This window comes from Pongo abelii, chromosome 1 (assembly GCF_028885655.2).
Source record: "Pongo abelii isolate AG06213 chromosome 1, NHGRI_mPonAbe1-v2.0_pri, whole genome shotgun sequence".
Lineage (NCBI taxonomy): Eukaryota > Metazoa > Chordata > Mammalia > Primates > Hominidae > Pongo > Pongo abelii.
Window position 1 is genome coordinate 20,820,187 of NC_071985.2, and position 24,125 is coordinate 20,844,311.

The 24,125-nt window shown below is 68.1% G+C and overlaps 10 non-coding genes across 10 annotated transcripts; all 10 read left to right on the top strand.

The window, feature by feature from the left end:
* Positions 1–2,151: 2,151 nt before the first annotated feature.
* On the top strand, positions 2,152–2,270 carry LOC129052434 (5S ribosomal RNA). The gene has a single exon (XR_008517478.1). It is a non-coding gene; the product is annotated as a 5S ribosomal RNA (ribosomal RNA).
* A 2,176-nt stretch (positions 2,271–4,446) lies between these two features.
* Positions 4,447–4,565, top strand: LOC129052457 (5S ribosomal RNA). Its single transcript, XR_008517509.1, has one exon. It is a non-coding gene; the product is annotated as a 5S ribosomal RNA (ribosomal RNA).
* Positions 4,566–6,741: 2,176 nt separating this feature from the next.
* LOC129052458 (5S ribosomal RNA) lies at positions 6,742–6,860 on the top strand. The gene has a single exon (XR_008517514.1). It is a non-coding gene; the product is annotated as a 5S ribosomal RNA (ribosomal RNA).
* Positions 6,861–9,061: 2,201 nt separating this feature from the next.
* LOC129052621 (5S ribosomal RNA) lies at positions 9,062–9,180 on the top strand. The gene has a single exon (XR_008517698.1). It is a non-coding gene; the product is annotated as a 5S ribosomal RNA (ribosomal RNA).
* Positions 9,181–11,358: 2,178 nt separating this feature from the next.
* Positions 11,359–11,477, top strand: LOC129052459 (5S ribosomal RNA). The gene has a single exon (XR_008517515.1). It is a non-coding gene; the product is annotated as a 5S ribosomal RNA (ribosomal RNA).
* A 2,178-nt stretch (positions 11,478–13,655) lies between these two features.
* On the top strand, positions 13,656–13,774 carry LOC129052461 (5S ribosomal RNA). The gene has a single exon (XR_008517517.1). It is a non-coding gene; the product is annotated as a 5S ribosomal RNA (ribosomal RNA).
* Positions 13,775–15,952: 2,178 nt separating this feature from the next.
* LOC129052623 (5S ribosomal RNA) lies at positions 15,953–16,071 on the top strand. Its single transcript, XR_008517706.1, has one exon. It is a non-coding gene; the product is annotated as a 5S ribosomal RNA (ribosomal RNA).
* Positions 16,072–18,249: 2,178 nt separating this feature from the next.
* LOC129052462 (5S ribosomal RNA) lies at positions 18,250–18,368 on the top strand. The gene has a single exon (XR_008517518.1). It is a non-coding gene; the product is annotated as a 5S ribosomal RNA (ribosomal RNA).
* A 2,196-nt stretch (positions 18,369–20,564) lies between these two features.
* On the top strand, positions 20,565–20,683 carry LOC129052463 (5S ribosomal RNA). Its single transcript, XR_008517520.1, has one exon. It is a non-coding gene; the product is annotated as a 5S ribosomal RNA (ribosomal RNA).
* Positions 20,684–22,861: 2,178 nt separating this feature from the next.
* On the top strand, positions 22,862–22,980 carry LOC129052464 (5S ribosomal RNA). Its single transcript, XR_008517521.1, has one exon. It is a non-coding gene; the product is annotated as a 5S ribosomal RNA (ribosomal RNA).
* The last annotated feature ends 1,145 nt before the right edge of the window (positions 22,981–24,125 follow it).

Below are 24,125 nucleotides of genomic sequence, written 5' to 3' on the forward strand. Positions count from 1 at the left end.
TGTCGCCCAGGCTGGAGTGCAGCGGCGCCATCTCGGCTCACTGCAAGCTCCGCCTCCCGGGTTCACGCCCTTCTCCGGCCCCAGCCTCCCGAGTAGCTGCTGGGACTGCAGGCGCCCGCCACCACGCCCGGCTGATTTTTTTTCTATTTTGGGTAGAGACGGGGTTTCACCCTGTTAGCCGGGATGGTCTCTACCTCCTCACCTGGTGATCCACCCGCCTCGGCCTCCCACCCACAGTGCTGGGATTACAGGCGGGAGCCACCGCGCCCGCCCGGCCTGCTGCAGGCTTTTTTGGCTTCCCCGCTGCCTCCCTTCCCCCTACGGTCACCATGCTCCCCAACCTCCCCTCGCTCTGCTCCCCCTTTATCGCCCACCTACACCTCCGCCGCAGCCCAGCCGGAGACCTCCTCCTGGGGGTCCGCCCCTACTGCACGCCGGGCAGCAGCATCCCACCGCTTCCGCCTCGCCGCCGCCCCGCCAGGAGCCCGGCTCCAGCCTGGGAGGGCAGGGGGCCGGACCCCAGAGCCGCAGGCGCGGGTCCCCTGCCGTTCGCGGTGCCTTCCCGCTCCCGGAACGCCCAGGCCATTCAATTCACCCACCGGGCGGCGCGCCGTCGTCGCAACCTTCCAAACCGGGGGAAGGGGCGGGCAGGGGCAGCGGGTGCCACAGGCGCCAGCCCAGACCTCGGCTCCGGAACGCACGGGCTGCTTCACCCGGGGGAAGGACATTGCTTCGCCAGCCACCAGGAAAACAGTCCCTGTGCACCCGGATTCCCAACGGCCCCCCACTTCGTGTCAACACCAGTCCCGAGGACACGCCAGAGACCCAGGCCTCCGGCCCCGCCCGGTGCCACGGCTCCCGCCAAACGGGCGGGCGGGCGCACTCTGCAAATCCCGGGGCCCGCCGCAAGGCACCCAGAGCACAGGGTGGTGCCAAGAAAGGAAGGAACCTACGAAACCCACCTCCAAAGCAAGCAATTCAGCCAAGTAAAAGCCCGTCTCAGCGCTCCGTTGGTCCTCTCACAGGGACCGCCTGGCCCCCGTGTTCTGGCGCAGCCCAAGCCCCCTCCACCCTATCCCGGCCTGCTCAAAAGGGCGCTGCCTGCCGGAGACGGGCGCTTCCTCTCGAAGGCTCTATCGCTCTCGCTCTCTAGCTCCCTCCGCCTCTCTCTTCTAGGTTTCCCCCTGGACCTCGCGCTACTTCTGTCGTCTTCCCTCTGTCTCTCTGTCTCTCTCTCTTTCTCTGTCCCTGTCTCTTTCTCAGCCTCTCTGTCTGTCTCCTTCCCTCTCCCCCTCCCCTGTCTCTCTCGATCGCTGTCTCTCTCCCTCCCTCGGTTTCTATCTCTCCATCCATCTCGTCCTTGCTCTCCTTCAAGCCGCGTGTGTGTGTGTACGTGTGTGTGTCTGTGTGTGTGTGTGTGTGTGTGTCTCAGTGGGTGAGTCTGTGTGTGTGTGTGTGTGTGTGTGTGTCTGAGTGGGTGAGTCTGTGTGTGTGTGTGTGTGTGCGCGCGTGCGTGCGTGTGCGAGCGAGCGCCGGCGCGTGCGAGCGCGCCCGGGTGTGTCTGTGTGTGGGGGAGTGGATTTGCTCCTGGTGGTGGCGGGGTGTGTCTGGGTTTCTCTCAGCCCCTCTCACCCGGGATCAGGCCGCCGCCTCTAGTGGCAGCCCGGGGCAAAGCGGGGCCACCCCCCCGACCCGCTACCCGCCCCCGCGCCCTCTTGCCCACCGGCCGGACCGGCCTTGGTCGGGACACGCGACCGTGCTGGGGGCGTTGGGAGAGAAAGGCCCCGCGCGGCCCGGCCGGCTGGTCGCCCTTGGCCAGCCCTGACGGCTCCGGGTGGGTGGGGCAAGAGGGGGCCTCGCGGGAGCGCCTGAGCGGCGAGGGACGCAAAACGCCACCTCCGCGGCAGGGCGGAGGACCAGGAGGGGGTCCCGGGATCGTGGGCCCTGGGCCCTGACGCCTCGGAGCACTCCCTGTTCCGAGCGGGCCCCATGTGGTGGAAGCTCGGGAGCTGGGGAGCCGGGGGAAGGCCCCGGGCGAGGGGCTCGGGGGTCCCCGATCCGAGCCCCGCGGCCCCGGGCTGGCGGTGACGGCTGCAATCCGGCGGGCATGGCTGGGCCGGGCTCTTGGGGCAGCCAGGCGCCTGTCTCGGCGTCTACGGCCATACCACCCTGAACGCGCCCGATCTCGTCTGATCTCGGAAGCTAAGCAGGGTCGGGCCTGGTTAGTACTTGGATGGGAGACCGCCTGGGAATACCGGGTGCTGTAGGCTTTTTCTTTGGCTTTTTGCTTTTTCTTTCCTCTTCTTCCAGACGGAGTCTCGCTCTGTCGCCCAGGCTGGAGTGCAGCGGCGCCATCTCGGCTCACTGCAAGCTCCGCCTCCCGGGTTCACGCCCTTCTCCGGCCCCAGCCTCCCGAGTAGCTGGGACTGCAGGCGCCCGCCACCACGCCCGGCTGATTTTTTTTCTATTTTGCGTAGAGACGGGGTTTCACCCTGTTAGCCGGGATGGTCTCCACCTCCTCACCTGGTGATCCACCCGCCTCGGCCTCCCACCCACAGTGCTGGGATTACAGGCGGGAGCCACCGCGCCCGCCCGGCCTGCTGCAGGCTTTTTTGGCTTCCCCGCTGCCTCCCTTCCCCCTACAGTCGCCATGCTCCCCAACCTCCCCTCGCTCTGCTCCCCCTTTATCGCCCACCTACACCTCCGCCGCAGCCCAGCCGGGGACCTCCTCCTGGGGGTCCGCCCCTACTGCACGCCGGGCAGCAGCATCCCACCGCTTCCGCCTCGCCGCCGCCCCGCCAGGAGCCCGGCTCCAGCCTGGGAGGGCAGGGGGCCGGACCCCAGAGCCGCAGGCGCGGGTCCCCTGCCGTTCGCGGTGCCTTCCCGCTCCCGGAACGCCCAGGCCATTCAATTCACCCACCGGGCGGCGCGCCGTCGTCGCAACCTTCCAAACCGGGGGAAGGGGCGGGCAGGGTCAGCGGGTGCCACAGGCGCCAGCCCAGACCTCGGCTCCGGAACGCACGGGCTGCTTCACCCGGGGGAAGGACATTGCTTCGCCAGCCACCAGGAAAACTGTCCCTGTGCACCCGGATTCCCAACGGCCCCCCACTTCGTGTCAACACCAGTCCCGAGGACACGCCAGAGACCCAGGCCTCCGGCCCCGCCCGGTGCCACGGCTCCCGCCAAACGGGCGGGCGGGCGCACTCTGCAAATCCCGGGGCCCGCCGCCAGGCACCCAGAGCACAGGGTGGTGCCAAGAAAGGAAGGAACCTACGAAACCCACCTCCAAAGCAAGCAATTCAGCCAAGTAAAAGCCCGTCTCAGCGCTCCGTTGGTCCTCTCACAGGGACCGCCTGGCCCCCGTGTTCTGGCGCAGCCCAAGCCCCCTCCACCCTATCCCGGCCTGCTCAAAAGGGCGCTGCCTACCGGAGCCGGGCGCTTCCTCTCGAAGGCTCTATCGCTCTCGCTCTCTAGCTCCCTCCGCCACTCTCTTCTAGGTTTCCCCCTGGACCTCGCGCTACTTCTGTCGTCTTCCCTCTGTCTCTCTGTCTCTCTCTCTTTCTCTGTCCCTGTCTCTTTCTCAGCCTCTCTGTCTGTCTCCTTCCCTCTCCCCCTCCCCTGTCTCTCTCGATCGCTGTCTCTCTCCCTCCCTCGGTTTCTATCTCTCCATCCATCTCGTCCTTGCTCTCCTTCAAGCCGCGTGTGTGTGTGTACGTGTGTGTGTGTCTGTGTGTGTGTGTGTGCGTCTGAGTGGGTGAGTCTGTGTGTGTGTGTGTGTGTGTGTGCGTGTTCGCGCGCGCGTGCGTGCGTGCGTGTGCGAGCGAGCGCCCGCGCGTGCGAGCGCGCCCGGGTGTGTCTGTGTGTGGGGGAGTGGATTTGCTCCTGGTGGTGGCGGGGTGTGTCTGGGTTTCTCTCAGCCCCTCTCACCCGGGATCAGGCCGCCGCCTCTAGTGGCAGCCCGGGGCAAAGCGGGGCCACCCCCCCGACCCGCTACCCGCCCCCGCGCCCTCTTGCCCACCGGCCGGACGGGCCTTGGTCGGGACACGCGACCGTGCTGGGGGCGTTGGGAGAGAAAGGCCCCGCGCGGCCCGGCCGGCTGGTCGCCCTTGGCCAGCCCTGACGGCTCCGGGTGGGTGGGGCAAGAGGGGGCCTCGCGGGAGCGCCTGAGCGGCGAGGGACCCAAAACGCCACCTCCGCGGCAGGGCGGAGGACCAGGAGGGGGTCCCGGGATCGTGGGCCCTGGGCCCTGACGCCTCGGAGCACTCCCTGTTCCGAGCGGGCCCCATGTGGTGGAAGCTCGGGAGCTGGGGAGCCGGGGGAAGGCCGCGGGCGAGCGGCTCGGGGGTCCCCGATCCGAGCCCCGCGGCCCCGGGCTGGCGGTGACGGCTGCAATCCGGCGGGCATGGCTGGGCCGGGCTCTTGGGGCAGCCAGGCGCCTGTCTCGGCGTCTACGGCCATACCACCCTGAACGCGCCCGATCTCGTCTGATCTCGGAAGCTAAGCAGGGTCGGGCCTGGTTAGTACTTGGATGGGAGACCGCCTGGGAATACCGGGTGCTGTAGGCTTTTTCTTTGGCTTTTTGCTTTTTCTTTCCTCTTCTTCCAGACGGAGTCTCGCTCTGTCGCCCAGGCTGGAGTGCAGCGGCGCCATCTCGGCTCACTGCAAGCTCCGCCTCCCGGGTTCACGCCCTTCTCCGGCCCCAGCCTCCCGAGTAGCTGGGACTGCAGGCGCCCGCCACCACGCCCGGCTGATTTTTTTTCTATTTTGCGTAGAGACGGGGTTTCACCCTGTTAGCCGGGATGGTCTCCACCTCCTCACCTGGTGATCCACCCGCCTCGGCCTCCCACCCACAGTGCTGGGATTACAGGCGGGAGCCACCGCGCCCGCCCGGCCTGCTGCAGGCTTTTTTGGCTTCCCCGCTGCCTCCCTTCCCCCTACAGTCGCCATGCTCCCCAACCTCCCCTCGCTCTGCTCCCCCTTTATCGCCCACCTACACCTCCGCCGCAGCCCAGCCGGGGACCTCCTCCTGGGGGTCCGCCCCTACTGCACGCCGGGCAGCAGCATCCCACCGCTTCCGCCTCGCCGCCGCCCCGCCAGGAGCCCGGCTCCAGCCTGGGAGGGCAGGGGGCCGGACCCCAGAGCCGCAGGCGCGGGTCCCCTGCCGTTCGCGGTGCCTTCCCGCTCCCGGAACGCCCAGGCCATTCAATTCACCCACCGGGCGGCGCGCCGTCGTCGCAACCTTCCAAACCGGGGGAAGGGGCGGGCAGGGTCAGCGGGTGCCACAGGCGCCAGCCCAGACCTCGGCTCCGGAACGCACGGGCTGCTTCACCCGGGGGAAGGACATTGCTTCGCCAGCCACCAGGAAAACTGTCCCTGTGCACCCGGATTCCCAACGGCCCCCCACTTCGTGTCAACACCAGTCCCGAGGACACGCCAGAGACCCAGGCCTCCGGCCCCGCCCGGTGCCACGGCTCCCGCCAAACGGGCGGGCGGGCGCACTCTGCAAATCCCGGGGCCCGCCGCCAGGCACCCAGAGCACAGGGTGGTGCCAAGAAAGGAAGGAACCTACGAAACCCACCTCCAAAGCAAGCAATTCAGCCAAGTAAAAGCCCGTCTCAGCGCTCCGTTGGTCCTCTCACAGGGACCGCCTGGCCCCCGTGTTCTGGCGCAGCCCAAGCCCCCCCCACCCTATCCCGGCCTGCTCAAAAGGGCGCTGCCTACCGGAGCCGGGCGCTTCCTCTCGAAGGCTCTATCGCTCTCGCTCTCTAGCTCCCTCCGCCACTCTCTTCTAGGTTTCCCCCTGGACCTCGCGCTACTTCTGTCGTCTTCCCTCTGTCTCTCTGTCTCTCTCTCTTTCTCTGTCCCTGTCTCTTTCTCAGCCTCTCTGTCTGTCTCCTTCCCTCTCCCCCTCCCCTGTCTCTCTCGATCGCTGTCTCTCTCCCTCCCTCGGTTTCTATCTCTCCATCCATCTCGTCCTTGCTCTCCTTCAAGCCGCGTGTGTGTGTGTACGTGTGTGTGTGTCTGTGTGTGTGTGTGTGCGTCTGAGTGGGTGAGTCTGTGTGTGTGTGTGTGTGTGTGTGCGTGTTCGCGCGCGCGTGCGTGCGTGCGTGTGCGAGCGAGCGCCCGCGCGTGCGAGCGCGCCCGGGTGTGTCTGTGTGTGGGGGAGTGGATTTGCTCCTGGTGGTGGCGGGGTGTGTCTGGGTTTCTCTCAGCCCCTCTCACCCGGGATCAGGCCGCCGCCTCTAGTGGCAGCCCGGGGCAAAGCGGGGCCACCCCCCCGACCCGCTACCCGCCCCCGCGCCCTCTTGCCCACCGGCCGGACGGGCCTTGGTCGGGACACGCGACCGTGCTGGGGGCGTTGGGAGAGAAAGGCCCCGCGCGGCCCGGCCGGCTGGTCGCCCTTGGCCAGCCCTGACGGCTCCGGGTGGGTGGGGCAAGAGGGGGCCTCGCGGGAGCGCCTGAGCGGCGAGGGACCCAAAACGCCACCTCCGCGGCAGGGCGGAGGACCAGGAGGGGGTCCCGGGATCGTGGGCCCTGGGCCCTGACGCCTCGGAGCACTCCCTGTTCCGAGCGGGCCCCATGTGGTGGAAGCTCGGGAGCTGGGGAGCCGGGGGAAGGCCGCGGGCGAGCGGCTCGGGGGTCCCCGATCCGAGCCCCGCGGCCCCGGGCTGGCGGTGACGGCTGCAATCCGGCGGGCATGGCTGGGCCGGGCTCTTGGGGCAGCCAGGCGCCTGTCTCGGCGTCTACGGCCATACCACCCTGAACGCGCCCGATCTCGTCTGATCTCGGAAGCTAAGCAGGGTCGGGCCTGGTTAGTACTTGGATGGGAGACCGCCTGGGAATACCGGGTGCTGTAGGCTTTTTCTTTGGCTTTTTGCTTTTTCTTTCCTCTTCTTCCAGACGGAGTCTCGCTCTGTCGCCCAGGCTGGAGTGCAGCGGCGCCATCTCGGCTCACTGCAAGCTCCGCCTCCCGGGTTCACGCCCTTCTCCGGCCCCAGCCTCCCGAGTAGCTGCTGGGACTGCAGGCGCCCGCCACCACGCCCGGCTGATTTTTTTTCTATTTTGGGTAGAGACGGGGTTTCACCCTGTTAGCCGGGATGGTCTCTACCTCCTCACCTGGTGATCCACCCGCCTCGGCCTCCCACCCACAGTGCTGGGATTACAGGCGGGAGCCACCGCGCCCGCCCGGCCTGCTGCAGGCTTTTTTGGCTTCCCCGCTGCCTCCCTTCCCCCTACGGTCACCATGCTCCCCAACCTCCCCTCGCTCTGCTCCCCCTTTATCGCCCACCTACACCTCCGCCGCAGCCCAGCCGGAGACCTCCTCCTGGGGGTCCGCCCCTACTGCACGCCGGGCAGCAGCATCCCACCGCTTCCGCCTCGCCGCCGCCCCGCCAGGAGCCCGGCTCCAGCCTGGGAGGGCAGGGGGCCGGACCCCAGAGCCGCAGGCGCGGGTCCCCTGCCGTTCGCGGTGCCTTCCCGCTCCCGGAACGCCCAGGCCATTCAATTCACCCACCGGGCGGCGCGCCGTCGTCGCAACCTTCCAAACCGGGGGAAGGGGCGGGCAGGGGCAGCGGGTGCCACAGGCGCCAGCCCAGACCTCGGCTCCGGAACGCACGGGCTGCTTCACCCGGGGGAAGGACATTGCTTCGCCAGCCACCAGGAAAACAGTCCCTGTGCACCCGGATTCCCAACGGCCCCCCACTTCGTGTCAACACCAGTCCCGAGGACACGCCAGAGACCCAGGCCTCCGGCCCCGCCCGGTGCCACGGCTCCCGCCAAACGGGCGGGCGGGCGCACTCTGCAAATCCCGGGGCCCGCCGCAAGGCACCCAGAGCACAGGGTGGTGCCAAGAAAGGAAGGAACCTACGAAACCCACCTCCAAAGCAAGCAATTCAGCCAAGTAAAAGCCCGTCTCAGCGCTCCGTTGGTCCTCTCACAGGGACCGCCTGGCCCCCGTGTTCTGGCGCAGCCCAAGCCCCCTCCACCCTATCCCGGCCTGCTCAAAAGGGCGCTGCCTGCCGGAGACGGGCGCTTCCTCTCGAAGGCTCTATCGCTCTCGCTCTCTAGCTCCCTCCGCCTCTCTCTTCTAGGTTTCCCCCTGGACCTCGCGCTACTTCTGTCGTCTTCCCTCTGTCTCTCTGTCTCTCTCTCTTTCTCTGTCCCTGTCTCTTTCTCAGCCTCTCTGTCTGTCTCCTTCCCTCTCCCCCTCCCCTGTCTCTCTCGATCGCTGTCTCTCTCCCTCCCTCGGTTTCTATCTCTCCATCCATCTCGTCCTTGCTCTCCTTCAAGCCGCGTGTGTGTGTGTACGTGTGTGTGTCTGTGTGTGTGTGTGTGTGTGTGTCTCAGTGGGTGAGTCTGTGTGTGTGTGTGTGTGTGTGTGTGTCTGAGTGGGTGAGTCTGTGTGTGTGTGTGTGCGCGCGTGCGTGCGTGTGCGAGCGAGCGCCGGCGCGTGCGAGCGCGCCCGGGTGTGTCTGTGTGTGGGGGAGTGGATTTGCTCCTGGTGGTGGCGGGGTGTGTCTGGGTTTCTCTCAGCCCCTCTCACCCGGGATCAGGCCGCCGCCTCTAGTGGCAGCCCGGGGCAAAGCGGGGCCACCCCCCCGACCCGCTACCCGCCCCCGCGCCCTCTTGCCCACCGGCCGGACCGGCCTTGGTCGGGACACGCGACCGTGCTGGGGGCGTTGGGAGAGAAAGGCCCCGCGCGGCCCGGCCGGCTGGTCGCCCTTGGCCAGCCCTGACGGCTCCGGGTGGGTGGGGCAAGAGGGGGCCTCGCGGGAGCGCCTGAGCGGCGAGGGACGCAAAACGCCACCTCCGCGGCAGGGCGGAGGACCAGGAGGGGGTCCCGGGATCGTGGGCCCTGGGCCCTGACGCCTCGGAGCACTCCCTGTTCCGAGCGGGCCCCATGTGGTGGAAGCTCGGGAGCTGGGGAGCCGGGGGAAGGCCGCGGGCGAGCGGCTCGGGGGTCCCCGATCCGAGCCCCGCGGCCCCGGGCTGGCGGTGACGGCTGCAATCCGGCGGGCATGGCTGGGCCGGGCTCTTGGGGCAGCCAGGCGCCTGTCTCGGCGTCTACGGCCATACCACCCTGAACGCGCCCGATCTCGTCTGATCTCGGAAGCTAAGCCGGGTCGGGCCTGGTTAGTACTTGGATGGGAGACCGCCTGGGAATACCGGGTGCTGTAGGCTTTTTCTTTGGCTTTTTGCTTTTTCTTTCCTCTTCTTCCAGACGGAGTCTCGCTCTGTCGCCCAGGCTGGAGTGCAGCGGCGCCATCTCGGCTCACTGCAAGTTCCGCCTCCCGGGTTCACGCCCTTCTCCGGCCCCAGCCTCCCGAGTAGCTGGGACTGCAGGCGCCCGCCACCACGCCCGGCTGATTTTTTTTCTATTTTGCGTAGAGACGGGGTTTCACCCTGTTAGCCGGGATGGTCTCCACCTCCTCACCTGGTGATCCACCCGCCTCGGCCTCCCACCCACAGTGCTGGGATTACAGGCGGGAGCCACCGCGCCCGCCCGGCCTGCTGCAGGCTTTTTTGGCTTCCCCGCTGCCTCCCTTCCCCCTACAGTCGCCATGCTCCCCAACCTCCCCTCGCTCTGCTCCCCCTTTATCGCCCACCTACACCTCCGCCGCAGCCCAGCCGGGGACCTCCTCCTGGGGGTCCGCCCCTACTGCACGCCGGGCAGCAGCATCCCACCGCTTCCGCCTCGCCGCCGCCCCGCCAGGAGCCCGGCTCCAGCCTGGGAGGGCAGGGGGCCGGACCCCAGAGCCGCAGGCGCGGGTCCCCTGCCGTTCGCGGTGCCTTCCCGCTCCCGGAACGCCCAGGCCATTCAATTCACCCACCGGGCGGCGCGCCGTCGTCGCAACCTTCCAAACAGGGGGAAGGGGCGGGCAGGGTCAGCGGGTGCCACAGGCGCCAGCCCAGACCTCGGCTCCGGAACGCACGGGCTGCTTCACCCGGGGGAAGGACATTGCTTCGCCAGCCACCAGGAAAACTGTCCCTGTGCACCCGGATTCCCAACGGCCCCCCACTTCGTGTCAACACCAGTCCCGAGGACACGCCAGAGACCCAGGCCTCCGGCCCCGCCCGGTGCCACGGCTCCCGCCAAACGGGCGGGCGGGCGCACTCTGCAAATCCCGGGGCCCGCCGCCAGGCACCCAGAGCACAGGGTGGTGCCAAGAAAGGAAGGAACCTACGAAACCCACCTCCAAAGCAAGCAATTCAGCCAAGTAAAAGCCCGTCTCAGCGCTCCGTTGGTCCTCTCACAGGGACCGCCTGGCCCCCGTGTTCTGGCGCAGCCCAAGCCCCCTCCACCCTATCCCGGCCTGCTCAAAAGGGCGCTGCCTACCGGAGCCGGGCGCTTCCTCTCGAAGGCTCTATCGCTCTCGCTCTCTAGCTCCCTCCGCCACTCTCTTCTAGGTTTCCCCCTGGACCTCGCGCTACTTCTGCCGTCTTCCCTCTGTCTCTCTGTCTCTCTCTCTTTCTCTGTCCCTGTCTCTTTCTCAGCCTCTCTGTCTGTCTCCTTCCCTCTCCCCCTCCCCTGTCTCTCTCGATCGCTGTCTCTCTCCCTCCCTCGGTTTCTATCTCTCCATCCATCTCGTCCTTGCTCTCCTTCAAGCCGCGTGTGTGTGTGTACGTGTGTGTGTGTCTGTGTGTGTGTGTGTGCGTCTGAGTGGGTGAGTCTGTGTGTGTGTGTGTGTGTGTGTGTGCGTGTTCGTGCGCGCGTGCGTGCGTGCGTGTGCGAGCGAGCGCCCGCGCGTGCGAGCGCGCCCGGGTGTGTCTGTGTGTGGGGGAGTGGATTTGCTCCTGGTGGTGGCGGGGTGTGTCTGGGTTTCTCTCAGCCCCTCTCACCCGGGATCAGGCCGCCGCCTCTAGTGGCAGCCCGGGGCAAAGCGGGGCCACCCCCCCGACCCGCTACCCGCCCCCGCGCCCTCTTGCCCACCGGCCGGACGGGCCTTGGTCGGGACACGCGACCGTGCTGGGGGCGTTGGGAGAGAAAGGCCCCGCGCGGCCCGGCCGGCTGGTCGCCCTTGGCCAGCCCTGACGGCTCCGGGTGGGTGGGGCAAGAGGGGGCCTCGCGGGAGCGCCTGAGCGGCGAGGGACGCAAAACGCCACCTCCGCGGCAGGGCGGAGGACCAGGAGGGGGTCCCGGGATCGTGGGCCCTGGGCCCTGACGCCTCGGAGCACTCCCTGTTCCGAGCGGGCCCCATGTGGTGGAAGCTCGGGAGCTGGGGAGCCGGGGGAAGGCCCCGGGCGAGGGGCTCGGGGGTCCCCGATCCGAGCCCCGCGGCCCCGGGCTGGCGGTGACGGCTGCAATCCGGCGGGCATGGCTGGGCCGGGCTCTTGGGGCAGCCAGGCGCCTGTCTCGGCGTCTACGGCCATACCACCCTGAACGCGCCCGATCTCGTCTGATCTCGGAAGCTAAGCAGGGTCGGGCCTGGTTAGTACTTGGATGGGAGACCGCCTGGGAATACCGGGTGCTGTAGGCTTTTTCTTTGGCTTTTTGCTTTTTCTTTCCTCTTCTTCCAGACGGAGTCTCGCTCTGTCGCCCAGGCTGGAGTGCAGCGGCGCCATCTCGGCTCACTGCAAGCTCCGCCTCCCGGGTTCACGCCCTTCTCCGGCCCCAGCCTCCCGAGTAGCTGGGACTGCAGGCGCCCGCCACCACGCCCGGCTGATTTTTTTTCTATTTTGCGTAGAGACGGGGTTTCACCCTGTTAGCCGGGATGGTCTCCACCTCCTCACCTGGTGATCCACCCGCCTCGGCCTCCCACCCACAGTGCTGGGATTACAGGCGGGAGCCACCCCGCCCGCCCGGCCTGCTGCAGGCTTTTTTGGCTTCCCCGCTGCCTCCCTTCCCCTTACAGTCGCCATGCTCCCCAACATCCCCTCGCTCTGCTCCCCCTTTATCGCCCACCTACACCTCCGCCGCAGCCCAGCCGGGGACCTCCTCCTGGGGGTCCGCCCCTACTGCACGCCGGGCAGCAGCATCCCACCGCTTCCGCCTCGCCGCCGCCCCGCCAGGAGCCCGGCTCCAGCCTGGGAGGGCAGGGGGCCGGACCCCAGAGCCGCAGGCGCGGGTCCCCTGCCGTTCGCGGTGCCTTCCCGCTCCCGGAACGCCCAGGCCATTCAATTCACCCACCGGGCGGCGCGCCGTCGTCGCAACCTTCCAAACCGGGGGAAGGGGCGGGCAGGGTCAGCGGGTGCCACAGGCGCCAGCCCAGACCTCGGCTCCGGAACGCACGGGCTGCTTCACCCGGGGGAAGGACATTGCTTCGCCAGCCACCAGGAAAACTGTCCCTGTGCACCCGGATTCCCAACGGCCCCCCACTTCGTGTCAACACCAGTCCCGAGGACACGCCAGAGACCCAGGCCTCCGGCCCCGCCCGGTGCCACGGCTCCCGCCAAACGGGCGGGCGGGCGCACTCTGCAAATCCCGGGGCCCGCCGCCAGGCACCCAGAGCACAGGGTGGTGCCAAGAAAGGAAGGAACCTACGAAACCCACCTCCAAAGCAAGCAATTCAGCCAAGTAAAAGCCCATCTCAGCGCTCCGTTGGTCCTCTCACAGGGACCGCCTGGCCCCCGTGTTCTGGCGCAGCCCAAGCCCCCTCCACCCTATCCCGGCCTGCTCAAAAGGGCGCTGCCTACCGGAGCCGGGCGCTTCCTCTCGAAGGCTCTATCGCTCTCGCTCTCTAGCTCCCTCCGCCACTCTCTTCTAGGTTTCCCCCTGGACCTCGCGCTACTTCTGCCGTCTTCCCTCTGTCTCTCTGTCTCTCTCTCTTTCTCTGTCCCTGTCTCTTTCTCAGCCTCTCTGTCTGTCTCCTTCCCTCTCCCCCTCCCCTGTCTCTCTCGATCGCTGTCTCTCTCCCTCCCTCGGTTTCTATCTCTCCATCCATCTCGTCCTTGCTCTCCTTCAAGCCGCGTGTGTGTGTGTACGTGTGTGTGTGTCTGTGTGTGTGTGTGTGCGTCTGAGTGGGTGAGTCTGTGTGTGTGTGTGTGTGTGTGTGTGCGTGTTCGCGCGCGCGTGCGTGCGTGCGTGTGCGAGCGAGCGCCCGCGCGTGCGAGCGCGCCCGGGTGTGTCTGTGTGTGGTGGAGTGGATTTGCTCCTGGTGGTGGCGGGGTGTGTCTGGGTTTCTCTCAGCCCCTCTCACCCGGGATCAGGCCGCCGCCTCTAGTGGCAGCCCGGGGCAAAGCGGGGCCATCCCCCCGACCCGCTACCCGCCCCCGCGCCCTCTTGCCCACCGGCCGGACGGGCCTTGGTCGGGACACGCGACCGTGCTGGGGGCGTTGGGAGAGAAAGGCCCCGCGCGGCCCGGCTGGCTGGTCGCCCTTGGCCAGCCCTGACGGCTCCGGGTGGGTGGGGCAAGAGGGGGCCTCGCGGGAGCGCCTGAGCGGCGAGGGACCCAAAACGCCACCTCCGCGGCAGGGCGGAGGACCAGGAGGGGGTCCCGGGATCGTGGGCCCTGGGCCCTGACGCCTCGGAGCACTCCCTGTTCCGAGCGGGCCCCATGTGGTGGAAGCTCGGGAGCTGGGGAGCCGGGGGAAGGCCGCGGGCGAGCGGCTCGGGGGTCCCCGATCCGAGCCCCGCGGCCCCGGGCTGGCGGTGACGGCTGCAATCCGGCGGGCATGGCTGGGCCGGGCTCTTGGGGCAGCCAGGCGCCTGTCTCGGCGTCTACGGCCATACCACCCTGAACGCGCCCGATCTCGTCTGATCTCGGAAGCTAAGCAGGGTCGGGCCTGGTTAGTACTTGGATGGGAGACCGCCTGGGAATACCGGGTGCTGTAGGCTTTTTCTTTGGCTTTTTGCTTTTTCTTTCCTCTTCTTCCAGACGGAGTCTCGCTCTGTCGCCCAGGCTGGAGTGCAGCGGCGCCATCTCGGCTCACTGCAAGCTCCGCCTCCCGGGTTCACGCCCTTCTCCGGCCCCAGCCTCCCGAGTAGCTGGGACTGCAGGCGCCCGCCACCACGCCCGGCTGATTTTTTTTCTATTTTGGGTAGAGACGGGGTTTCACCCTGTTAGCCGGGATGGTCTCTACCTCCTCACCTGGTGATCCACCCGCCTCGGCCTCCCACCCTCAGTGCTGGGATTACAGGCGGGAGCCACCGCGCCCGCCCGGCCTGCTGCAGGCTTTTTTGGCTTCCCCGCTGCCTCCCTTCCCCCTACGGTCACCATGCTCCCCAACCTCCCCTCGCTCTGCTCCCCCTTTATCGCCCACCTACACCTCCGCCGCAGCCCAGCCGGAGACCTCCTCCTGGGGGTCCGCCCCTACTGCACGCCGGGCAGCAGCATCCCACCGCTTCCGCCTCGCCGCCGCCCCGCCAGGAGCCCGGCTCCAGCCTGGGAGGGCAGGGGGCCGGACCCCAGAGCCGCAGGCGCGGGTCCCCTGCCGTTCGCGGTGCCTTCCCGCTCCCGGAACGCCCAGGCCATTCAATTCACCCACCGGGCGGCGCGCCGTCGTCGCAACCTTCCAAACCGGGGGAAGGGGCGGGCAGGGGCAGCGGGTGCCACAGGCGCCAGCCCAGACCTCGGCTCCGGAACGCACGGGCTGCTTCACCCGGGGGAAGGACATTGCTTCGCCAGCCACCAGGAAAACTGTCCCTGTGCACCCGGATTCCCAACGGCCCCCCACTTCGTGTCAACACCAGTCCCGAGGACACGCCAGAGACCCAGGCCTCCGGCCCCGCCCGGTGCCACGGCTCCCGCCAAACGGGCGGGCGGGCGCACTCTGCAAATCCCGGGGCCCGCCGCCAGGCACCCAGAGCACAGGGTGGTGCCAAGAAAGGAAGGAACCTACGAAACCCACCTCCAAAGCAAGCAATTCAGCCAAGTAAAAGCCCGTCTCAGCGCTCCGTTGGTCCTCTCACAGGGACCGCCTGGCCCCCGTGTTCTGGCGCAGCCCAAGCCCCCTCCACCCTATCCCGGCCTGCTCAAAAGGGCGCTGCCTAGCGGAGCCGGGCGCTTCCTCTCGAAGGCTCTATCGCTCTCGCTCTCTAGCTCCCTCCGCCACTCTCTTCTAGGTTTCCCCCTGGACCTCGCGCTACTTCTGCCGTCTTCCCTCTGTCTCTCTGTCTCTCTCTCTTTCTCTGTCCCTGTCTCTTTCTCAGCCTCTCTGTCTGTCTCCTTCCCTCTCCCCCTCCCCTGTCTCTCTCGATCGCTGTCTCTCTCCCTCCCTCGGTTTCTATCTCTCCATCCATCTCGTCCTTGCTCTCCTTCAAGCCGCGTGTGTGTGTGTACGTGTGTGTGTGTCTGTGTGTGTGTGTGTGCGTCTGAGTGGGTGAGTCTGTGTGTGTGTGTGTGTGTGTGTGTGCGTGTTCGCGCGCGCGTGCGTGCGTGCGTGTGCGAGCGAGCGCCCGCGCGTGCGAGCGCGCCCGGGTGTGTCTGTGTGTGGGGGAGTGGATTTGCTCCTGGTGGTGGCGGGGTGTGTCTGGGTTTCTCTCAGCCCCTCTCACCCGGGATCAGGCCGCCGCCTCTAGTGGCAGCCCGGGGCAAAGCGGGGCCACCCCCCCGACCCGCTACCCGCCCCCGCGCCCTCTTGCCCACCGGCCGGACGGGCCTTCGTCGGGACACGCGACCGTGCTGGGGGCGTTGGGAGAGAAAGGCCCCGCGCGGCCCGGCCGGCTGGTCGCCCTTGGCCAGCCCTGACGGCTCCGGGTGGGTGGGGCAAGATGGGGCCTCGCGGGAGCGCCTGAGCGGCGAGGGACCCAAAACGCCACCTCCGCGGCAGGGCGGAGGACCAGGAGGGGGTCCCGGGATCGTGGGCCCTGGGCCCTGACGCCTCGGAGCACTCCCTGTTCCGAGCGGGCCCCATGTGGTGGAAGCTCGGGAGCTGGGGAGCCGGGGGAAGGCCGCGGGCGAGCGGCTCGGGGGTCCCCGATCCGAGCCCCGCGGCCCCGGGCTGGCGGTGACGGCTGCAATCCGGCGGGCATGGCTGGGCCGGGCTCTTGGGGCAGCCAGGCGCCTGTCTCGGCGTCTACGGCCATACCACCCTGAACGCGCCCGATCTCGTCTGATCTCGGAAGCTAAGCCGGGTCGGGCCTGGTTAGTACTTGGATGGGAGACCGCCTGGGAATACCGGGTGCTGTAGGCTTTTTCTTTGGCTTTTTGCTTTTTCTTTCCTCTTCTTCCAGACGGAGTCTCGCTCTGTCGCCCAGGCTGGAGTGCAGCGGCGCCATCTCGGCTCACTGCAAGTTCCGCCTCCCGGGTTCACGCCCTTCTCCGGCCCCAGCCTCCCGAGTAGCTGGGACTGCAGGCGCCCGCCACCACGCCCGGCTGATTTTTTTTCTATTTTGCGTAGAGACGGGGTTTCACCCTGTTAGCCGGGATGGTCTCCACCTCCTCACCTGGTGATCCACCCGCCTCGGCCTCCCACCCACAGTGCTGGGATTACAGGCGGGAGCCACCGCGCCCGCCCGGCCTGCTGCAGGCTTTTTTGGCTTCCCCGCTGCCTCCCTTCCCCCTACAGTCGCCATGCTCCCCAACCTCCCCTCGCTCTGCTCCCCCTTTATCGCCCACCTACACCTCCGCCGCAGCCCAGCCGGGGACCTCCTCCTGGGGGTCCGCCCCTACTGCACGCCGGGCAGCAGCATCCCACCGCTTCCGCCTCGCCGCCGCCCCGCCAGGAGCCCGGCTCCAGCCTGGGAGGGCAGGGGGCCGGACCCCAGAGCCGCAGGCGCGGGTCCCCTGCCGTTCGCGGTGCCTTCCCGCTCCCGGAACGCCCAGGCCATTCAATTCACCCACCGGGCGGCGCGCCGTCGTCGCAACCTTCCAAACAGGGGGAAGGGGCGGGCAGGGTCAGCGGGTGCCACAGGCGCCAGCCCAGACCTCGGCTCCGGAACGCACGGGCTGCTTCACCCGGGGGAAGGACATTGCTTCGCCAGCCACCAGGAAAACTGTCCCTGTGCACCCGGATTCCCAACGGCCCCCCACTTCGTGTCAACACCAGTCCCGAGGACACGCCAGAGACCCAGGCCTCCGGCCCCGCCCGGTGCCACGGCTCCCGCCAAACGGGCGGGCGGGCGCACTCTGCAAATCCCGGGGCCCGCCGCCAGGCACCCAGAGCACAGGGTGGTGCCAAGAAAGGAAGGAACCTACGAAACCCACCTCCAAAGCAAGCAATTCAGCCAAGTAAAAGCCCGTCTCAGCGCTCCGTTGGTCCTCTCACAGGGACCGCCTGGCCCCCGTGTTCTGGCGCAGCCCAAGCCCCCTCCACCCTATCCCGGCCTGCTCAAAAGGGCGCTGCCTACCGGAGCCGGGCGCTTCCTCTCGAAGGCTCTATCGCTCTCGCTCTCTAGCTCCCTCCGCCACTCTCTTCTAGGTTTCCCCCTGGACCTCGCGCTACTTCTGCCGTCTTCCCTCTGTCTCTCTGTCTCTCTCTCTTTCTCTGTCCCTGTCTCTTTCTCAGCCTCTCTGTCTGTCTCCTTCCCTCTCCCCCTCCCCTGTCTCTCTCGATCGCTGTCTCTCTCCCTCCCTCGGTTTCTATCTCTCCATCCATCTCGTCCTTGCTCTCCTTCAAGCCGCGTGTGTGTGTGTACGTGTGTGTGTGTCTGTGTGTGTGTGTGTGCGTCTGAGTGGGTGAGTCTGTGTGTGTGTGTGTGTGTGTGTGTGCGTGTTCGTGCGCGCGTGCGTGCGTGCGTGTGCGAGCGAGCGCCCGCGCGTGCGAGCGCGCCCGGGTGTGTCTGTGTGTGGGGGAGTGGATTTGCTCCTGGTGGTGGCGGGGTGTGTCTGGGTTTCTCTCAGCCCCTCTCACCCGGGATCAGGCCGCCGCCTCTAGTGGCAGCCCGGGGCAAAGCGGGGCCACCCCCCCGACCCGCTACCCGCCCCCGCGCCCTCTTGCCCACCGGCCGGACGGGCCTTGGTCGGGACACGCGACCGTGCTGGGGGCGTTGGGAGAGAAAGGCCCCGCGCGGCCCGGCCGGCTGGTCGCCCTTGGCCAGCCCTGACGGCTCCGGGTGGGTGGGGCAAGAGGGGGCCTCGCGGGAGCGCCTGAGCGGCGAGGGACCCAAAACGCCACCTCCGCGGCAGGGCGGAGGACCAGGAGGGGGTCCCGGGATCGTGGGCCCTGGGCCCTGACGCCTCGGAGCACTCCCTGTTCCGAGCGGGCCCCATGTGGTGGAAGCTCGGGAGCTGGGGAGCCGGGGGAAGGCCGCGGGCGAGCGGCTCGGGGGTCCCCGATCCGAGCCCCGCGGCCCCGGGCTGGCGGTGACGGCTGCAATCCGGCGGGCATGGCTGGGCCGGGCTCTTGGGGCAGCCAGGCGCCTGTCTCGGCGTCTACGGCCATACCACCCTGAACGCGCCCGATCTCGTCTGATCTCGGAAGCTAAGCAGGGTCGGGCCTGGTTAGTACTTGGATGGGAGACCGCCTGGGAATACCGGGTGCTGTAGGCTTTTTCTTTGGCTTTTTGCTTTTTCTTTCCTCTTCTTCCAGACGGAGTCTCGCTCTGTCGCCCAGGCTGGAGTGCAGCGGCGCCATCTCGGCTCACTGCAAGCTCCGCCTCCGGGGTTCACGCCCTTCTCCGGCCCCAGCCTCCCGAGTAGCTGGGACTGCAGGCGCCCGCCACCACGCCCGGCTGATTTTTTTTCTATTTTGGGTAGAGACGGGGTTTCACCCTGTTAGCCGGGATGGTCTCTACCTCCTCACCTGGTGATCCACCCGCCTCGGCCTCCCACCCACAGTGCTGGGATTACAGGCGGGAGCCACCGCGCCCGCCCGGCCTGCTGCAGGCTTTTTTGGCTTCCCCGCTGCCTCCCTTCCCCCTACGGTCACCATGCTCCCCAACCTCCCCTCGCTCTGCTCCCCCTTTATCGCCCACCTACACCTCCGCCGCAGCCCAGCCGGAGACCTCCTCCTGGGGGTCCGCCCCTACTGCACGCCGGGCAGCAGCATCCCACCGCTTCCGCCTCGCCGCCGCCCCGCCAGGAGCCCGGCTCCAGCCTGGGAGGGCAGGGGGCCGGACCCCAGAGCCCCAGGCGCGGGTCCCCTGCCGTTCGCGGTGCCTTCCCGCTCCCGGAACGCCCAGGCCATTCAATTCACCCACCGGGCGGCGCGCCGTCGTCGCAACCTTCCAAACCGGGGGAAGGGGCGGGCAGGGGCAGCGGGTGCCACAGGCGCCAGCCCAGACCTCGGCTCCGGAACGCACGGGCTGCTTCACCCGGGGGAAGGACATTGCTTCGCCAGCCACCAGGAAAACAGTCCCTGTGCACCCGGATTCCCAACGGCCCCCCACTTCGTGTCAACACCAGTCCCGAGGACACGCCAGAGACCCAGGCCTCCGGCCCCGCCCGGTGCCACGGCTCCCGCCAAACGGGCGGGCGGGCGCACTCTGCAAATCCCGGGGCCCGCCGCAAGGCACCCAGAGCACAGGGTGGTGCCAAGAAAGGAAGGAACCTACGAAACCCACCTCCAAAGCAAGCAATTCAGCCAAGTAAAAGCCCGTCTCAGCGCTCCGTTGGTCCTCTCACAGGGACCGCCTGGCCCCCGTGTTCTGGCGCAGCCCAAGCCCCCTCCACCCTATCCCGGCCTGCTCAAAAGGGCGCTGCCTACCGGAGACGGGCGCTTCCTCTCGAAGGCTCTATCGCTCTCGCTCTCTAGCTCCCTCCGCCTCTCTCTTCTAGGTTTCCCCCTGGACCTCGCGCTACTTCTGTCGTCTTCCCTCTGTCTCTCTGTCTCTCTCTCTTTCTCTGTCCCTGTCTCTTTCTCAGCCTCTCTGTCTGTCTCCTTCCCTCTCCCCCTCCCCTGTCTCTCTCGATCGCTGTCTCTCTCCCTCCCTCGGTTTCTATCTCTCCATCCATCTCGTCCTTGCTCTCCTTCAAGCCGCGTGTGTGTGTGTACGTGTGTGTGTCTGTGTGTGTGTGTGTGTGTGTGTCTCAGTGGGTGAGTCTGTGTGTGTGTGTGTGTGTGTCTGAGTGGGTGAGTCTGTGTGTGTGTGTGTGTGTGCGCGCGTGCGTGCGTGTGCGAGCGAGCGCCGGCGCGTGCGAGCGCGCCCGGGTGTGTCTGTGTGTGGGGGAGTGGATTTGCTCCTGGTGGTGGCGGGGTGTGTCTGGGTTTCTCTCAGCCCCTCTCACCCGGGATCAGGCCGCCGCCTCTAGTGGCAGCCCGGGGCAAAGCGGGGCCACCCCCCCGACCCGCTACCCGCCCCCGCGCCCTCTTGCCCACCGGCCGGACCGGCCTTGGTCGGGACACGCGACCGTGCTGGGGGCGTTGGGAGAGAAAGGCCCCGCGCGGCCCGGCCGGCTGGTCGCCCTTGGCCAGCCCTGACGGCTCCGGGTGGGTGGGGCAAGAGGGGGCCTCGCGGGAGCGCCTGAGCGGCGAGGGACGCAAAACGCCACCTCCGCGGCAGGGCGGAGGACCAGGAGGGGGTCCCGGGATCGTGGGCCCTGGGCCCTGACGCCTCGGAGCACTCCCTGTTCCGAGCGGGCCCCATGTGGTGGAAGCTCGGGAGCTGGGGAGCCGGGGGAAGGCCCCGGGCGAGGGGCTCGGGGGTCCCCGATCCGAGCCCCGCGGCCCCGGGCTGGCGGTGACGGCTGCAATCCGGCGGGCATGGCTGGGCCGGGCTCTTGGGGCAGCCAGGCGCCTGTCTCGGCGTCTACGGCCATACCACCCTGAACGCGCCCGATCTCGTCTGATCTCGGAAGCTAAGCAGGGTCGGGCCTGGTTAGTACTTGGATGGGAGACCGCCTGGGAATACCGGGTGCTGTAGGCTTTTTCTTTGGCTTTTTGCTTTTTCTTTCCTCTTCTTCCAGACGGAGTCTCGCTCTGTCGCCCAGGCTGGAGTGCAGCGGCGCCATCTCGGCTCACTGCAAGCTCCGCCTCCCGGGTTCACGCCCTTCTCCGGCCCCAGCCTCCCGAGTAGCTGGGACTGCAGGCGCCCGCCACCACGCCCGGCTGATTTTTTTTCTATTTTGCGTAGAGACGGGGTTTCACCCTGTTAGCCGGGATGGTCTCCACCTCCTCACCTGGTGATCCACCCGCCTCGGCCTCCCACCCACAGTGCTGGGATTACAGGCGGGAGCCACCCCGCCCGCCCGGCCTGCTGCAGGCTTTTTTGGCTTCCCCGCTGCCTCCCTTCCCCTTACAGTCGCCATGCTCCCCAACATCCCCTCGCTCTGCTCCCCCTTTATCGCCCACCTACACCTCCGCCGCAGCCCAGCCGGGGACCTCCTCCTGGGGGTCCGCCCCTACTGCACGCCGGGCAGCAGCATCCCACCGCTTCCGCCTCGCCGCCGCCCCGCCAGGAGCCCGGCTCCAGCCTGGGAGGGCAGGGGGCCGGACCCCAGAGCCGCAGGCGCGGGTCCCCTGCCGTTCGCGGTGCCTTCCCGCTCCCGGAACGCCCAGGCCATTCAATTCACCCACCGGGCGGCGCGCCGTCGTCGCAACCTTCCAAACCGGGGGAAGGGGCGGGCAGGGTCAGCGGGTGCCACAGGCGCCAGCCCAGACCTCGGCTCCGGAACGCACGGGCTGCTTCACCCGGGGGAAGGACATTGCTTCGCCAGCCACCAGGAAAACTGTCCCTGTGCACCCGGATTCCCAACGGCCCCCCACTTCGTGTCAACACCAGTCCCGAGGACACGCCAGAGACCCAGGCCTCCGGCCCCGCCCGGTGCCACGGCTCCCGCCAAACGGGCGGGCGGGCGCACTCTGCAAATCCCGGGGCCCGCCGCCAGGCACCCAGAGCACAGGGTGGTGCCAAGAAAGGAAGGAACCTACGAAACCCACCTCCAAAGCAAGCAATTCAGCCAAGTAAAAGCCCATCTCAGCGCTCCGTTGGTCCTCTCACAGGGACCGCCTGGCCCCCGTGTTCTGGCGCAGCCCAAGCCCCCTCCACCCTATCCCGGCCTGCTCAAAAGGGCGCTGCCTACCGGAGCCGGGCGCTTCCTCTCGAAGGCTCTATCGCTCTCGCTCTCTAGCTCCCTCCGCCACTCTCTTCTAGGTTTCCCCCTGGACCTCGCGCTACTTCTGCCGTCTTCCCTCTGTCTCTCTGTCTCTCTCTCTTTCTCTGTCCCTGTCTCTTTCTCAGCCTCTCTGTCTGTCTCCTTCCCTCTCCCCCTCCCCTGTCTCTCTCGATCGCTGTCTCTCTCCCTCCCTCGGTTTCTATCTCTCCATCCATCTCGTCCTTGCTCTCCTTCAAGCCGCGTGTGTGTGTGTACGTGTGTGTGTGTCTGTGTGTGTGTGTGTGCGTCTGAGTGGGTGAGTCTGTGTGTGTGTGTGTGTGTGTGTGTGCGTGTTCGCGCGCGCGTGCGTGCGTGCGTGTGCGAGCGAGCGCCCGCGCGTGCGAGCGCGCCCGGGTGTGTCTGTGTGTGGTGGAGTGGATTTGCTCCTGGTGGTGGCGGGGTGTGTCTGGGTTTCTCTCAGCCCCTCTCACCCGGGATCAGGCCGCCGCCTCTAGTGGCAGCCCGGGGCAAAGCGGGGCCACCCCCCCGACCCGCTACCCGCCCCCGCGCCCTCTTGCCCACCGGCCGGACGGGCCTTGGTCGGGACACGCGACCGTGCTGGGGGCGTTGGGAGAGAAAGGCCCCGCGCGGCCCGGCCGGCTGGTCGCCCTTGGCCAGCCCTGACGGCTCCGGGTGGGTGGGGCAAGAGGGGGCCTCGCGGGAGCGCCTGAGCGGCGAGGGACCCAAAACGCCACCTCCGCGGCAGGGCGGAGGACCAGGAGGGGGTCCCGGGATCGTGGGCCCTGGGCCCTGACGCCTCGGAGCACTCCCTGTTCCGAGCGGGCCCCATGTGGTGGAAGCTCGGGAGCTGGGGAGCCGGGGGAAGGCCGCGGGCGAGCGGCTCGGGGGTCCCCGATCCGAGCCCCGCGGCCCCGGGCTGGCGGTGACGGCTGCAATCCGGCGGGCATGGCTGGGCCGGGCTCTTGGGGCAGCCAGGCGCCTGTCTCGGCGTCTACGGCCATACCACCCTGAACGCGCCCGATCTCGTCTGATCTCGGAAGCTAAGCAGGGTCGGGCCTGGTTAGTACTTGGATGGGAGACCGCCTGGGAATACCGGGTGCTGTAGGCTTTTTCTTTGGCTTTTTGCTTTTTCTTTCCTCTTCTTCCAGACGGAGTCTCGCTCTGTCGCCCAGGCTGGAGTGCAGCGGCGCCATCTCGGCTCACTGCAAGCTCCGCCTCCCGGGTTCACGCCCTTCTCCGGCCCCAGCCTCCCGAGTAGCTGGGACTGCAGGCGCCCGCCACCACGCCCGGCTGATTTTTTTTCTATTTTGGGTAGAGACGGGGTTTCACCCTGTTAGCCGGGATGGTCTCTACCTCCTCACCTGGTGATCCACCCGCCTCGGCCTCCCACCCACAGTGCTGGGATTACAGGCGGGAGCCACCGCGCCCGCCCGGCCTGCTGCAGGCTTTTTTGGCTTCCCCGCTGCCTCCCTTCCCCCTACGGTCACCATGCTCCCCAACCTCCCCTCGCTCTGCTCCCCCTTTATCGCCCACCTACACCTCCGCCGCAGCCCAGCCGGAGACCTCCTCCTGGGGGTCCGCCCCTACTGCACGCCGGGCAGCAGCATCCCACCGCTTCCGCCTCGCCGCCGCCCCGCCAGGAGCCCGGCTCCAGCCTGGGAGGGCAGGGGGCCGGACCCCAGAGCCGCAGGCGCGGGTCCCCTGCCGTTCGCGGTGCCTTCCCGCTCCCGGAACGCCCAGGCCATTCAATTCACCCACCGGGCGGCGCGCCGTCGTCGCAACCTTCCAAACCGGGGGAAGGGGCGGGCAGGGGCAGCGGGTGCCACAGGCGCCAGCCCAGACCTCGGCTCCGGAACGCACGGGCTGCTTCACCCGGGGGAAGGACATTGCTTCGCCAGCCACCAGGAAAACAGTCCCTGTGCACCCGGATTCCCAACGGCCCCCCACTTCGTGTCAACACCAGTCCCGAGGACACGCCAGAGACCCAGGCCTCCGGCCCCGCCCGGTGCCACGGCTCCCGCCAAACGGGCGGGCGGGCGCACTCTGCAAATCCCGGGGCCCGCCGCAAGGCACCCAGAGCACAGGGTGGTGCCAAGAAAGGAAGGAACCTACGAAACCCACCTCCAAAGCAAGCAATTCAGCCAAGTAAAAGCCCGTCTCAGCGCTCCGTTGGTCCTCTCACAGGGACCGCCTGGCCCCCGTGTTCTGGCGCAGCCCAAGCCCCCTCCACCCTATCCCGGCCTGCTCAAAAGG